The following is a 16,380-nucleotide window of genomic DNA, read 5'->3' on the forward strand; positions in this document are numbered from 1 at the left end:
TAAGAGAGTGAATCAAATACTAGAGGATATGTTGAGGATGTACATGATGGAAAAACAAACTCTTTGAGAGGATTATCTTTACCTAGTGCAATTTTCTTATAAAAATGGGTATCACAGTTCTATTGGGATGGTCTCTTTTTAGGCTTTGTATGGTCATCCTTGCCATACACCTTTGATTTGAGATAGTCTTGAGGATCACATCCTATTGGGTCCTAAGATGCTTCAAGATATGGAGCAATAGGAAGTGTGCATCTATGAGCATGTGTCTATAGCACATGATAGACAAAAGAAGTATGTTGATGCTCATAGAAAAAATAAGTAGTTTGCAGTGGGTGAGAAAGTTTTCTTGAGAGTGCATCCACAAAATATTCTAATCCATAATGGAAAGGGTTTGAAGTTGGCACCTTGCTTTGTGGGATCATTTGATATTCTTGAGAGGATAAGTACAATTGCCTACAGTCTTGCATTATCACCCAACCTAAGTTGTATTCATGATGTTTTCTATGTTTTTATAATTAGAGAGTATATTCTTGATGTGATACATATTCTTGATTGAAATGAGTTACAAGTAGAGGATGTACAACTAGCTTTAGAGCTAGTTCACATTCTATAGTAGTGGGAGTTAACCCTTAGGGGTCAAACCATAGAGCAAGTAAGGGTCCAATGGGACCTTACCAATGAATCATTAGCTACATGGGAGGATGCATCTAGTTTATGGGATTTATATCCCTACTTGTTTATAGGCTATCAAGAGTAAGCCAAAGTATGTGGGGTTGGATGTAGTGCCTTCCCCTAGTTCACTTTCAATTATCATTGTCAAACTCTTTTAGGCCAGTTTATGTTTATGCTTGATGATTAGTAGCATTATCTTCCAAGTTATTGGATATTGTTTTCATACTTAGTTGATTATATGGTGAGACTACTTTGGTACTAGATACTTCATGTATACATGATTATACCTTGATGATGATTATTCATAGTGATTCTAGTTATTTGATGATGTTAGTTAGATGCATTATTTATACGTGTTATCCTATGGATACTTACCCCCATACTGCATGTGTATGGTGTGTGCGTATGTTTTCTTTATGTATGACATTTTTGATGTGGTAAAGGAAGAGAGTCATAGTCACCTACTAGTTGGAATCTACATGATGCACCACTTCTTGTCATTGCCTATTTAGTTTAGAATATATGTGTTTGTACATGCATGAATTTTATGTAGATTATAGGTATTGAGTATCGACTTCCCTAAATTTCCAAGATGAGCGTACCCTATCACAATATCTCAATGGTAAGAGAGGGGAAATAAATTCTTAAGTCCAAATCCTAACCTTAAAACCAATTGTCCTAGAAAACTAGGCCAAATATTTGAGATGATTACCCTTATGAATTTGTCATATGATGTAAATTCATGATTATAACCCTTGAGTTTGATTTTGCACGTTATATTTATGATGGGTTTCATTTCGTCTTGTAGGTATTTGGTCATTTTTCTATTAATTAAGTCAAATTAAAAGATTAATTAATGATTTAATTTGATGAAAAATTATTAAGATAATTTCAATATCTAATTAATTGAGAAATTAATTAAATAAAAGAATTAAATTTAAAGAAAAATTTATACTCTAATTTTAGAGCATAAAAATATTTATTTAATTTAATAATAATATATTTAGGAGATCATTGTTAAATAAATGATAGATATTATTATTACTTAAGTTAATAAATATTTTATCTAAAAACATTATGAAAATTAAAAAGAGAAATTAATTTATTAAAGATATTTTAAATTGCAAACAATGTCCACGAATATTCAAAAATTAAATAAAGAGTTAAAAGATTGTGATCAACAAGTTCCCTTCCGTGATCACACAATTGGTGCCCTGAATTTAGGGGAGAATTCTATATCAGAGATTGAGAGTTCTTTTTGTAGGGACCAAGATTTTTTGAGAAGCGATTTTTAAAGACAAGGTTTTAGAGAAAAGAGAATTCTCTCACAATCTTTGAGCAGTTGCATATTAGCATCAGAATCAAGTAGAGCCGTGTGTTTTATTCGCACAATGAATTGTGTTATTCGATATTTTTTTCTACATCGTGATTGTTGAATTATTCTTCCAAATTTCATTTGTGATGAATCTTTCATTGTGAATTTACTGGTATTCATATTGAATTCTATCTAAATATGAGAATTATAAGATTAGGAAACCCTTGTTCTATAAATTAAATAGTTATTATTTCAATCAAGAATAATTCTAAAATGAAATAAAATATTTAGAATGAAAATTTTGATTGGTTTATCTAGGTTTCCCTATCAAACTAAATTTGTAATGTTTATAAAAAATAATATAATAATAATAATGTTGGGGCGGGGGGTGGAGGGGGGCATTGTTTGTTTATTACTAAACTGTATATTAAAAAAATATAATAAATAAATTTGAAAAGGAGGCAAGGCCACCAAACCCCAACCTCCCTTTCCCCCCCTCTCGGTGGCCTTTTTAAAAGGGTTGCATGGCAAGCCTTGTTGTTGTGCCAATAGAGGTACTACCATAGAAGTACTTTGTTGTCATGATAGCAGAGCTACCATGGTAGTGTAACTGCCTATGACTTATATTTAATGTCCTAGGTGTGGTTTTAATTAAATTTTTAAAAAAAATAAAATTTCAATTATTATTTATTAATAATTTCAATAGTTTTTGATGCAGGAGCATCCAGAGATATAAGGGCAATCCTGTGTCACCCAAAAAAAAAGGTACTTAGACTTAGTTTCTATTTCATGTCTTTACATTTTTGGATACCCATTTGGCTCAAATAAAGGTTCCAACTCTCATAGTTCAACTATCAATGCGTTTGAAAATCCCAAAAAAATAGGAGCATGTATTTGGGCCATCATTTCGATAAACTAGAAGGTGTGAATTGGCCAGATGAATGTAATCATGATTTAGAGCATTCCAGAAAAAGAATTAGGTCAACACGCCCCATGGTTTGAAAGTTATTGCAATTTTTTGGGTTTTGGAGACCCCCTAAGAATGCTTCCAAGTCAGGTTAGGGGCATTAAATGACCTTGAAAAGGGCTGAAAAATGGGGGATGAGAAAAGCTTGTCCATAGGGCTATAGAGCACTTCGAGAGCTTTCCAAAAATGTAAACGGTTCATCAATCAGAGCTACGGTTCAAAAGTTATGCCTCCCAGAAGTTCGATTACCATTTCTGGATTCTTCTAGAATTGCACCGACTTCTAACGCAGCTTCCAAAACCTTCTATTTGGTCGATGGATGCCTACTAGCACTTTCTAGAATGCACTCCTAGTCCTTAACCCTCTGGGGTCTATTTAAGGAGATTTTTGGCATTGTAAAAGGCAGTTCAGAGTGGAGTTTGAGAGGAGGTGCTAAAAGGAGAAATATTCTCAAATTTATGCTATTGTAAGCCCTTAGGGCATTTCTAAAGTTTATTTTCTCTGTACTATTTGTACTAGCTTATTTTCTTAGTTAATATAATTTCCCTTTTCTGTTGTGTCCATTCTGTTCTTGGGTTGTGTCCCCATCAAGTGGTATCAGAGCGAGTTTTCCTAAGTGTGTAGACAGAGCACCGACTGTGAGGTAGTTTGCACCAGGACTGTGTGGTTGTGGGTTTGAGTTAGAAGATGCCTCCACGAAGAGAGCGTGGCAGAAGGGCTAGAGCTATTGATCTTGAGGAGGTTAGAGCCCTCCAGAGGTAGGTACAAGCATTGCAAGAGGAGCTTCGTAGAGGAGCAAATGTTGCCGCAGGTGACAATAGTGAGGGTGACAATGAAGAGGAAGTAATGGGACCAGAAGAGAAAGTTGACGGGGAAGTTCTGAATCCTGTAGAGGAAAGGGTTTTTAGGGCCATTACTAAGTTTGGGAAAAGACCTATAATTGAAGTGGGTATATTTTCAGGAAATCTGAAACTAGATGAGTTGATTGATTGGATCAATGAATTGGAAGAATACTTTGAGTATGAGGATATGAGGGACCCAGATAGGGTTAAGTTTACAAATGCCAAACTGAAAGGCCATGCCAAAATCTAGTGGCAAGAGGTTCAATTGGAAAGATTTAGAAGAGGAAAGGAGAAGATCACAAGATGGGATTGCATGGTGGACAAATTGAAGAAGCAGTTCATTCTTGTGGACTACGAGCTTGATCTGTTTAAGAAGATGCATGGGTTAAAGCAAGCAGGAAGATCAGTCCAAGAATATACAGAGGAGTTTTACCGACTCTTGATTAGAGTAGGGCATGCAGAAGCAAATAAGGAGAAGGTTGCTTGTTATATCAGTGGGTTGCGACCTAGCATCCAGGAGGAATTAAGTCTGGTAAGAATGACCAGCGTTGAAGAGGCATACCATTTTGCCCTACGAGTTGAAGAGAAGCTGAGTAAAAGGTTTGAAGGAAGACAAAGAGGGCGTGGTCAAGGAGGAAGGGGAAGCGGTAGATCATCTAGAGGCCGCAATGAAACTCAAAAGAAAAATGAAGATGTGGGTACTAGTAGAAACCAGAGGAATGAGGGTTTCAACCGCTCCCATGATCAAGACTTTGGAAATCAAAGAGGATGAGGTAGAGGACATGGACAAGGAAGAGGAGGCTTCCATGGTACCTATTTCTATTGCAATGAAGAAGGTCATCATGCCTTTGAATTCCCTCAATGACAAGGAAGGACAGATAGGAGAGCTGAGGGCCAAGCTAGGGTTGCTCATGTGGATGAGGATGCACAATCATCACATTCAGAGGATGCAGAAAGAGGAGAGACCTTGGTAAATGAAAGAGTCCTACTAAGTGGTGAGAATGAACCAGGACAACGAAGGAGTTTGTTTCATACCAGATGCAAGTGTGAGGATAAATGTTGTGATGTGATCATTGATGGTGGTAGCACTAATAACCTGGTATCAGAAGAGATGTTCTCTAAGCTAAAGCTCAAGAGGGAGAAACATCCCCAACCCTATTGGATTTCTTGGGTAAAAGATGATCATAAGGTCCTGGTAAGTGAACAATGTTTAGTAAAATTCAAAATTGGGAGTTACCATGATGAAGTTCTCTGTGATGTTATTTCGATGGATGTTTTCCATCTATTGTTGGGTAGACCATGGCAGTTTGATAGACATGCAATACATGATGGACATGCAAACACATACTCTCTGACAAAGGATGGAGTTTGCCATAAATTGAAGCCCATGAAAAAGGAAGATGAAAAGGTATGTGGTAGTGCTAGGATTTGTCTTGTTGATGGAAGGAAGTTTTTAGATGGCATGAAACATCAGCATATGTGCTATGCTTTGATTCCTAGGAAAGATAAAGAAGGTAGTAGTGAAATACCACTTGAAGTTTTAGATTTACTAGGGGAATTGGAGATCTCTGATAATGTTCCAGATGGATTGCCACCAGTAAGGCAAATCAGTCATTAGATAGATCTGATTCCAGGAGCTAGTTTTCCGAACAAGGCTGCTCACAGGATGACTCCTACTGAAACAAAGGAGCTAAATAGATAGGTTCAGGAGCTGTTGAGGAAGGGCTTGATTCGAGAGAGCCTGAGTCCATGTGCAGTACCTGCAGTACTTGCACCAAAGAAGGATGGAGAGTGGAGGATGTGTACAGATTCTCGAGCTATAAATAGGATAACCATCAAGTACCAGTTTCCTTTACCAAGGATGGATGATCTTATGGACTGCTTGAGTGGAGCTCAGTACTTCACAAAGATAGATCTGAAGAGTGGCTATCATCAAATATAGATTCGAGAAGGAGATGAGTGGAAAACAACCGTCAAAATCAAGGAGGGTCTTTATGAATGGTTAGTCATGCCCTTTGGATTGACGAACGCCCCAAGCACCTTCATGTGGCTCATGAATGAGGTACTTAAGAAGTTCTTGGGAAAATTTGTTATTGTCTATTTGGATGATATTTTAATTTTCAGCAAGACTTTAGAAGAACATTTACTGCATATTCATAGTGTCCTTGAAAGGCTAAGGGAAGAGAAACTGTTAATTAATCTAAAAAAGTGTGTCTTTGCAAAAAGGGAGTTAGTCTATTTGGGATTTGTTATATCACCTGAAGGTCTCAAAATGGATCTAAAGAAGGTAAAAGCCATCTTGGAATGGCCTACTCCAAGGTCTGCTACTGAGGTAAGATCATTTCATGGTCTGGTTAGTTTTTACAGGAAGTTTATTAAGAATTTTAGTGGCATATGTGCACCCCTAACTGATACAATAAGAGGGGATAGAAAAGAGTTCAAATGGACTACAGTAGCTATGAGAAGTTTTGAATTGCTGAAGAAGAAGGTGACTGAACAACCTATGTTGGCACCTCCAGATTTTAGAAAAGTATTCCAGGTGGATTGTGATGCTATTGGTAGTGCTATTGGGGCTGTATTAAGCCAAGAAGGTAAGCCTGTTGCATATTTTAGTGAAAAATTGAATGATGCAAAGAAGAAGTATTTTGTTTATGATCAAGAGTTCTATGCAATAGTTCAGGCCTTTAAGAAATGGAGGAATTATTTATTGCCAAAGGAATTTGTTTTGTATACTGATCATTAGGCATTACAGTACCTAAATAGCCAAGGTAAATTGAATTAGAGGCATATGAAGTGGGTAGAATTCTTGCAGAGTTATACATTTGTGTTGAAGCATAGAAGTGGAAAATCTAACAGGGTTGCAGATGCACTCAGTAGGAGACAGTTGTTGCTTACAACAATGCAGGTTGAAGTAGTTGGGTTTAATGAACTCAAGAATTTGTACCCTGAGGATCCTGATTTTGCTAAAGCATGGAAAGCTTGTAAAGAACCTATTGCTGTAGATAGAACCAAGTGGTTAGACTATTTGATACAAGATGGCATGTTGTTCAAAGGTAGTCAATTGTGCATTCCAAGGAGTTCCATGAGGGAAAATCTGATTAAGGAGAAATACAGTGGAGGGATGGAAGGACATTTTGGTCAAGATAAGACCATTTTCATTCTTAGAGAACATTATTTTTGGCCTCAAATTACATAGGATGTGAAGAATTTTGTACAGAGTTGCCAGGTTTGTCAAGTTGCCAAGGAGTTTAGTCAAAATACTGGCCTATATCAGCCATTTCCTATTCCATCAAGGCCATGGGAGGACATAAGTATGGATTTTGTTCTTGGATTGCCAAGGACACAAAGGGGTAATGACTTAGTATTCGTGGTGGTTGATAGGTTCTCCAAAATGGCACATTTCATTCCATGCCACAAAACTCATGATGCTATCCATATTGCAGACTTGTTTTTCAAAGAGGTGGTAAGACTACATGGTCTTCCAAGGAGTATAGTTTCTGATAGAGATACTAAATTTGTGGGGTATTTCTAGAGGACATTGTGGAAGAAGTTGAGAACAGAGTTGAAATTTAGTTCCACGCATCACCCACAGACTAATGGCCAAACAGAAGTGGTAAATAGAAGTCTGGGCAATTTGCTGAGATGTTTAGTTGGAGATAAGCCCAAGGGATGGGATTTGATTCTACCACAAGCAGAGTTTGCTTATAATAACTCTATAAATAGGAGTACTGGAAAATCACCATTTCAAATTGTATATGGGAATAGCCCAAGGACTGCACCAGAATTGAGGAAGATAGAACAAGGGGAGAGGACAAGTGCTGAAGCTGAGGAATTTGTTGAACACATCAAGCGTTTACATCAGGAGGTTCAAGCACACATCATCAAGATGAATCAAGAGTATAAAGCTAGGGCTGATCAAAGGAGAAGACATAAGGAATTCCAAGTAGGGGGATCTAGTCATGGTGCACTTATGAAAAGAAATATTTCCAGTTGGTACTTACAACAAGCTGAAAATGAAGAAATTTGGCCCCTACAAAGTTTTGAAGAAACATCACTCAGGAAATGCATATGAGGTGGAGCTGCCAGATGGTATTCACATTTCTTCCATTTTCAACATTGCAGATTTAACAGAGTATCATGATGATGGTGCAGATGAGGAGCTGGTTTTAGAGCCATGTCCAATTCCTGCTTCTAAGAAGGAGGAGATAGAAGACATTCTAGATCATCGTGTGGGTAGGAGTACCAGAAACAGGCAGTATGAAGAGTATTTGGTCAAATGGAAAGGATGACCGATCAAGGACTCAACTTGGATTTCAGTAGCTGAGGTTTCCCATTTGGGATTTCCTCTACCATCCATAAAGTGACAGGGTCACTTTTCAATCTACCTTGGGTGTCTGATGCAGGAGCATCCAGAGGTATAAGGGCAATCCTGTGTCACCCAAAAAAAATATACCTAGACTTAGTTTCTGTTTCATGTCTTTACATTTTTGGATACCCATTTGGCTCAAATAAAGGTTCCAACTCTCATAGTTCAACTATCAGTGCGTTTGAAAATCCAAAAAAAATAGGAGCATATATTTGGGCCATCATTTCGGTAAACTAGAAGGTGTGAATTGGCCAGATGAATGTAATCATGATTTAGAGCATTCCAGGAAAAGAATCAGGTCAATAGGCCCCACGGTTTGAAAGTTATTGTAGTTTTTTGAGTTTTGGAGACCCCCTAAGAATGCTTCGAAGTCAGGTTAGGGGCATTAAATGACCTCAAAAAGAGTCGAAAAATGGAGGACAAGGGAAGCTTTTCCACAGGACTATAGAGCACTTCGAGAGCTTTCCAAAAATGTAAACGGTTCGTCAATCGGAGCTACAGTTCAAAAGTTATGCCTCTCGAAATTTCTATTACCGTTTCTAGATTATTCTAAAATTGCACTGACTTCTAACGCAGCTTCTGGAACCATCTATTTGGTCGATGGATGCCTACTAGCACTTTCTAGAATGCACTCCTAGTCCTTAACCCTCTAGGGTCTATTTAAGGAGATTTTTGGCATTGTAAAAGGCAGTTCGGGGTGGAGTTTGAGAGGAGGTGCTAAAAGGAGAAATATTCTCCAGATTTATGCTATTGTAAGCCCTTAGCGCATGTTCTAAAGTTTATTTTCTCTATACTATTTGTACTAGCTTATTTTCTCAGTTAATATAATTTCCCTTTTTTATTGTGTCCATTATGTTCTTGGGTTGTGTCCAAGTCAGGTTAGGGGCATTAAATGACCTCTAAAAGGGCCAAAAAATGGGGGACGAGTGAAGCTTGTCCATAGCGCTATAGAGTGATTTGAGAGCCTTCCAAAAATGTAAATAGTTCGTCAATCGGAGCTACGGTTCAAAAGTTATGCCTCCTGAAAGTTCGATTACCATTTCTAGATTCTTCTAGAATTGCACCGATTTCTAACGCAGCTTTTGGAACCTTCTATTTGGTCGGTGGATGCCTACTAGCACTTTCTAGAATGCACTCCTAGTCCTTAACCCTCTGGGGTCTATTTAAGGAGATTTCTGGCATTGTAAAAGGTAGTTCAGAGTGGAGTTTGAGAGGAGGTGCTAAAAGGAGAAATATTCTCCAAATTTATGCTATTGTAAGCCCTTAGGGCATGTTCTGAAGCTTATTTTCTCTGTACTATTTGTACTAGCTTATTTTCTCAATTAATATAATTTCCCTTTTCTGTTGTGTCCATTCTATTCTTGGGTTGTGTCCAACTCAGGTTAGGGGCATTAAATGACCTCAAAAAGGGCCAAAAAATGGGGGATGAGCAAAGCTTGTCCATAGGGCTATAGAGTGCTTCGAGAGCTTTTCGAAAATGTAAACGGTTCGTCAATCAGAGCTGCAGTTCAAAAGTTATGCCTCCCGGAAGTTCGGTTACCGTTTTTGGATTCTTCTAGAATTGCATCGACTTCTAACACAGCTTCTGGAACCTTCTATTTGGTCAGTGGATGCCTACTAGCACTTTCTAGAATGCACTCCTAGTCCTTAACCCTCTAGGGTTTATTTAAGGAGATTTCTGGCATTGTAAAAGGCAGTTCGGAGTGGAGTTTGAGAGGAGGTGCTAAAAGGAAAAATATTCTCCAGATTTATGCTATTGTAAACCCTTAGGGCATGTTCTAAAGTTTATTTTCTCTATACTATTTGTACTAGCTCATTTTCTCAGTTAATATAATTTCCTTTTTCTGTTGTGTTCATTCTGTTCTTGGGTTGTGTCCAAGTCAGGTTAGGGGCATTAAATGACCTCAAAAAGGGCCAAAAAATGGGGGACGAATGAAGCTTGTCCATAGGGCTATAGAGCTCTTCGAGAGCTTTTTGAAAATCTAAACGGTTTGTCAATCGGAGCTAGGATTCAAAAGTTATGCCTCCTGGAAGTTCAATTACCATTTTTGGATTCTTCTAGAATTGCACCAACTTCTAACGTAGCTTCTGAAACCTTCTATTTGGTCGGTGGATGCTTACTAGCACTTTCTAGAATGTACTCCTAGTCCTTAACCCTCTGGGGTCTATTTAAGGAGATTTCTGGCATTGTAAAAGGCAGTTCGGAGTGGAGTTTGAGAGGAGGTGCTAAAAGGAGAAATATTCTCCAGATTTATGCTATTGTAAGCCCTTAGGGCATGTTCTGAAGTTTATTTTCTCTGTACTATTTGTACTAGCTTATTTTCTTAGTGAATATAATTTCCCATTTCTGTTGTGTCCATTCTGTTCTTGGGTTGTGTCCAAGTCAGGTTAGGGGCATTAAATGACCACGAAAAGGGCCAAAAAATGGGGGACGAGCAAAGCTTGTCCATAGGGCTATAGAGCGCTTTGAGAGCTTTCTGAAAATGTAAACGGTTCATCAATCAGAGCTATGGTTCAAAAGTTATGCCTCCCAGAAGTTTGGTTACCATTTTTGGATTCTTCTAGAATTGCACTGACTTCTAACACAGCTTCCGGAACCTTCTATTTGGTCAGTGGATGCCTACTAGCACTTTCTAGAATGCACTCCTAGTCCTTAACCCTCTGGAGTCTATTTAAGGAGATTTCTAGCATTGTAAAAGGCAGTTCAGAGTGGAGTTTGAGAGGAGGTGGTAAAAGGAGAAATATTCTCCAGATTTATGCTATTGTAAGCCCTTAGGGCATGTTCTAAAGTTTATTTTCTCTGTACTATTTGTACTAGCTTATTTTCTCAATTAATATAATTTCCCTTTTCTATTGTGTCCATTATGTTCTTGGGTTGTGTCCAAGTTAAGTTAGGGGCATTAAATGACCTCAAAAAGGGCCAAAAAATGGGGGACAATTGAAGCTTGTCCATAGGGCTATAGAGCGCTTCAAAATCTTTTCAAAAATGTAAACGGTTCATCAATCAGAGCTACGGTTCATAAGTTATGCCTCCCGGAAGTTCGGTTACCATTTCTGGATTCTTCTAGAATTGCACCGACTTCTAACACAGCTTCTGGAACCTTCTATTTGGTCGGTGGATGCCTACTAGCACTTTCTAGAATGCACTCCTAGTCCTTAACCCTCTAGGGTCTATTTAAGGAAATTTTTGGCATTGTAAAAGGCAGTTCGGAGTGGAGTTTGAGAGGAGGTGCTAAAAGGAGAAATATTCTCCAGATTTATGCTATTGTAAGCCCTTAGGGCATGTTCTGAAGTTTATTTTCTCTGTACTATTCTTACTAGCTTATTTTCTCAGTTAATATAATTTCCCTTTTCTATTGTGTCCATTCTGTTCTTGTGTTGTGTCCCCATCAATTTTTATTATTATTTATTAATCAATTAATCTTTAATTAATTATTAATATAATTTTTTTAAATCATTATTTATTTAATTTTATTAATTTTATTTTATTAAGTTTTTAATTAATAATAAATTATTATTTAATAATGTTTAATTTTTCTTACATTATTATAATTTTGATTATCAATAAAATTGTAGTGATTTTATTTAATGGGCAATTATTATTATTTAAATAATTTATTGGAGATAAGTATTTTAAAGTTGTCTTATGATATTTAATTGTGAACCTTGAAATTTCATAAGATAAGGGTAATTGTGCAATATGTTCAAATACAAGAAATGGGTTAAGTTGTAAGGGTTAAAATGTAAATCTTATGTACTAAAAAACTTACTATGAAATGAAAGCTTAAACCTTACTATTAACTTAGACTATGTGTCTTCAAAAGAAAACCAAACTAAGAAATGACATAGTTAATTATATGTTGTCTTATGTTTTGGGGTTTGGGTTGACTAGAGTGTTCACCAATCTTAGGATGTTTACTAAAGGCTCGGGAGTTCTATTTTTGTGATATTATGATGATTCTTTAATCTTGATCTTTTAAACTCAACCATGGTAATGTGTTTGGTATGCTCTATGATGAGTTTGGATCTATTGTTCATTTTTTCTTTCAGTGTTCTTGTGCGAAAACAAGATGAACATTATGACCTATTTGACTTAACCTTTGAGTTATCAATTAGTTATCTTTGGATGCTTTCTAGTTGCTTGTAAATGAATGAGGTGTTATTGTGAATTTTCTTTTGATGCTTTCCAATCACTTGTATAGGGCTGAGGTAAAAACTATGATTCTTTGATTTGTACTTTTATAAGCTAGAGGTAGGTTATCTATATGTAATGTTGGGAAGTGGCTTGCAATTGAGGCTGGAGCCAAAAATGTTTGCCCGGGTAACCCATTTTAGGTTATATTAATCAGTGAAAATGCTACATTAAATGAGAGTAAAATGAACCTAATAAGAATCTTTGTCTTTCCTTGCCCATGCCTCGAATGCTAGTACAGACTAGGATGGTAGTAGAGAGGATGTTTGGTTGCGACCATGCATCATTAGTATACCTTGTCAGTATGAAAGGATACTAGTGTCGCATAGAGTCACTAGGGGGCCAAGATCAAATCAGACTACCAGGCTAACTCTAGAGTTGATTCATGCAATGACACTTGCCTGCTTCCATAGTAGATTCCCTATGTGTCTTTGTTTGCCTTTGGGTTTAGATTTTTTTTTTTATCTTGGAAACTTTAAGTTAGATTACTTTTAGGGTTTTCCTTGACCTAGATATTACTTATGATTTTTGAGATTGATATCCTATTTGGGACTTGAGACCAGCTCCTCAGCATGGTGGGAGTGGACCTTTTTGGGTTACCATGAGGTCAAGTGGTAGTACTTTTCTTACTTTTACCATTAAGATCCATCAATTGATGTCATGGCTGGAGTTCTTTGTTTTATATTTCCTTTCATTCTATCTTTATGTATTATGATAGATGGTTATATCTATATGATGGATGATTTTACTTATTCTATTGTACTTTCTTTCATGGATCCAAAAGTGATGATGCAATATAATTTATAAATGTATATTCTTTTAGCGTTTCATACCCTGTGACATGTATAGTGGATGATTGGGCATTCTAAATTAATGTCAAGTGGCATTCAAAAAAAATGTATATTATTAGAATGGATTGAAATTGTAGTTATTCTTTCATATGGATGTGTAATTTATTGGACTTAGTATTATTTAAATTTAAATGTGATTCAACATCTTGGGATCCTTAAGGAACATAATTTATTATGTTTCTTATGTATGATATGTTATTCTTTAAAAAAAATATTTGCAAAATTTAATAAAACTTTAGGTTAGTTCTTTTGAATCCCTTAGTGGGGCATTACAAGATGTAACATATAGATTTTTCTAAAGAAGTTTTAATCTTGAATCAACCCAGTTTCCTATTTCATTTCACATGACTATGATTTCCATCAACTATTTTAACTGAAATAAAAACTCCTTCCATTACATACATTACATAATCTACCGTGTTTCCAAGAATACAAAACATTTAACTTCATTTTCAGCTAAAAGTAAATAAGAAAAATTTCTTAAATGCAAAATGAGATATTATCTATTGTAATCATTTAACTACTACTAAATATTCAACTGAAGGATTTTCTTGAAATGAAATATCTACCAAATTACAAAATGAAATAATTGTGGACATATAACTTCTTCTAATTTAAGTAATAGCTATTTGTAAATAAATGACTTTCATCTTAAAATAAAATAACTAAACATTCAAAGGTTTAAATAACATACAACATATTTTGAGAAACTTCCTTTATTTGTTGTCCAAGCCCTAAGAGAAGCATTGACATAGGCTTAACCTCCCAATCACAGACCATTACCTATCCCCACTTATTCTATTTTAATAGAATGGCCCTCCCTACCTTAGGATTGGGCTTGGGATGTTCATAAGTCTAGCCATTAGAGTATTCAAGTAGGTTGAAGTTCCAACAATTATTCACCAAAATAACTGAAGCATCTAGACAATACCCAAAGATCACTTGTTTGACAAATCTACCTAATTCCACCTTGGCCAAGGATTTCAAAATTGGGTCTACAAACCCAATCTCCACCAACTCAAATTGACAACATTCTTCATGAATGGAACATGCTTGAGCTAATTTATTATTTAACATGTTATTTATTAATTTTGATGTCATTCTTTTTTTTTAGATTCTCTACACCTCCTCACCATTTTCAGGCTACCAAGTTGGTGAATCCTAGGTGCTTATCAAATTATAATTACAGTATTACTTTACACCTGCTTCAACATATACTGGCATCATCTCCTGGTGAATTCCTTGGTGCTCTAATTTCAAGATCACCATTATAAATTATATATCTGAATGTATTTAATTCTAAACTAAGATGGTTGATTACATAAACAATCATGTTATGGATTACACAAAAGATTCAGAATACATCTATTTACTATCCATATATTCAGATGAAACTACAAATATCTTGTTATGAATTTAGTGTCTCTAACAACATACACTATTGGCATTACACTAAGAAAAGTATTAACAAGGAACCAGCAGTGAATGAAATTTTTTTTTTTGAGACATATTTAACTTAGCACGAAAGAACACAAGAATTAATTGGGTTATGGTAGATTCCTTTGGTGAATCCAACAATGATTTCAGGACAAGCTTGCACTTCAAAATAAAAGACATCAGTCCTATTTAGATACCCATGGAAAGGAAGATTTAGAATGGTTCATATAGCAAGGTATTGGGTTTTGAGCTTGGTAGTTTTCAAGAATACTAGTAGTAAGGAATTCAAAAAATAGAATGGAAGAGGAATGTCCATATACGATTATGAAATTCTATGATATGGAAATGAGTTTGACTCTACGGATTCCTTCAGTTATAAGATTCCATTCAAAAGCCATTCAAATCAATTTAAAAGAAAAAGAAAGGAGAGAAAGAAAGAAAGAAAGAAAATGAGGAGTTTTTAAAAGTTATGAATTATTTTATTAGTATTATATTTTCTCATCTATGCTTATGTGTACGTAATGATAGGGTGGCATCATTGGATTATTATTTTTAATGTAATGGTATCATCTTATTATTATTTACATATGATCATATTTGAGAATGTAAAATAATAATTAAATAATATTAATATTTGATAATTCTTTAAAGGCAAGAATTTATGTTTATTTTACATTATTTATTATAATGTTCCTTTTATAGCTCATGTGTGTTCCACCATGTATTATGTTACCAAGTCCTAGTAACCTTGCAAGATAGTTCTAGGTCAAACCTATCAATTCTAATGACTGGACTATTTGACCATCCCCTTCTAATGACCTCATTTAGCAATGCTTCCCCTCTCTCTTCAGTCTTATTCCTATAATAATTCAAAACAACATTCTCGCCAAGACATCAATTCAAGATTTATAAATTTTTAATTCAAAATCATCTAGTGGTTGTTAGAGATTTCATCAATGTTAGAATAACTAACTCTTGTTTCACATGTTCATCATATATACAATGGCTATAATTAACTAACTCAATTTCACATGATTAGGAAGAAATAAATCAATACAATAGCTACAATTAACTAACTCACTTTCATATGATAAATTAACTGATACAATGGCTATAATTAACTAACTCACTTTCATATGATAAATAAATTGATACAATGACTATAATTAACTAACTCAATTTCACCTAATCATGAAGAAATAAACAATGGCTATAATTAACTAACTCAATTTCACATAATATTATTTTATTAAATTAACAACTATGTTCAACTTAAAATTTAGGGAAAACTTTGGGATGTAACATACCCACCCTTTAGATTTTTCATTGTCCTCGACGAAAATAATAACAAATTGTACTAAATTAGTTAAAATAAAAGAATTAAAGTATTCAATTTTTAGATTCAAAGAAAATATAGGGATATCTTTGAAAAATATCATGATAATCTTCCTAGGTGGCATTATTTTCTGTATACTAGTCCTATTGGACCTTACACTGTGTTACTTCTTGATTTCATAAGCATAGCTTACATACCTAGAGTATTCTGAGTGATTCTACCTCTACCACTCCTGGCTCTCGCACCTACAATAATTTCTAGTCAATCATATGCTCATGGTGGGTAATATACTTTTTAAGGTAAGACACATGGAAGACATCATGCTTCTTGGCAAGGGCTAGTGGTAAAACAATCTTGTAAGCCACTAGATTAACAATCTCCAAAATCTCACAACGTCCAACA

The sequence above is a fragment of the Cupressus sempervirens genome, chromosome 11, assembly GCF_028749045.1.
Source record: "Cupressus sempervirens isolate cs-2001-9-10 chromosome 11, ASM2874904v1, whole genome shotgun sequence".
Taxonomy (NCBI): domain Eukaryota; kingdom Viridiplantae; phylum Streptophyta; class Pinopsida; order Cupressales; family Cupressaceae; genus Cupressus; species Cupressus sempervirens.